Genomic DNA, 956 nt, shown 5'->3' with positions numbered 1-956 from the left:
GTCATCCAATGTAATGCACCAGAAAACCAAATATACATACGTATTAAGGTGTGGTCATCCAATGTAATGCATCAGAAAACCAAATATACATACGTATTAAGATGTAGTCATCCAATGTAATGCTTCAGAAAACCATATATACATACGTATTAAGATGTGGTCAACCAATGTAATGCACCAGAAAACCATATACATACGTATTAAGATGTGGTCATCCAATGTAATACACCAGTAAACCATATATACATTCGTATTAAGATGTGGTCATCCAATGTAATGCATCAGAAAACCAAACATACATACGTATTAAGGTGTGGTCATCCAGTGTAATGCACCAGTAAACCATATATACATACGTATTAAGATGTGGTCATCCAATGTAATGCACCAGTAAACCATATATACATACGTATTAAGATGTGGTCATCCAGTGTAATGCACCAGTAAACCATATATACATACGTATTAAGATGTGGTCATCCAGCGTAATGCACCAGAAAACCAAATATACATACGTATTAAGGTGTGGTCATCCAATGTAATGCACCAGAAAACCAAACATACATATGTATTAAGATGTAGTCATCCAATGTAATGCACCAGAAAACCAAACATACATATGTATTAAGATGTAGTCATCCAATGTAATACACCAGTAAACCAAATATACATACGTATTAAGGTGTGGTCATCCAATGTAATGCATCAGAAAACCAAATATACATACGTATTAAGATGTAGTCATCCAATGTAATGCACCAGAAAACCAAACATACATATGTATTAAGATGTAGTCATCCAATGTAATACACCAGAAAACCAAACATACATACGTATTAAGGTGTGGTCATCCAATGTAATGCATCAGAAAACCAAATATACATACGTATTAAGATGTTGTCATCCAATGTAATGCACCAGAAAACCAAACATACATACGTATTAAGGTGTGGTCA

The sequence above is a fragment of the Limulus polyphemus genome, unplaced genomic scaffold (assembly GCF_000517525.1).
Source record: "Limulus polyphemus unplaced genomic scaffold, Limulus_polyphemus-2.1.2 Scaffold3049, whole genome shotgun sequence".
Classification (NCBI taxonomy): domain Eukaryota; kingdom Metazoa; phylum Arthropoda; class Merostomata; order Xiphosura; family Limulidae; genus Limulus; species Limulus polyphemus.
Note: the sequence above shows the minus strand (reverse complement) of the source record.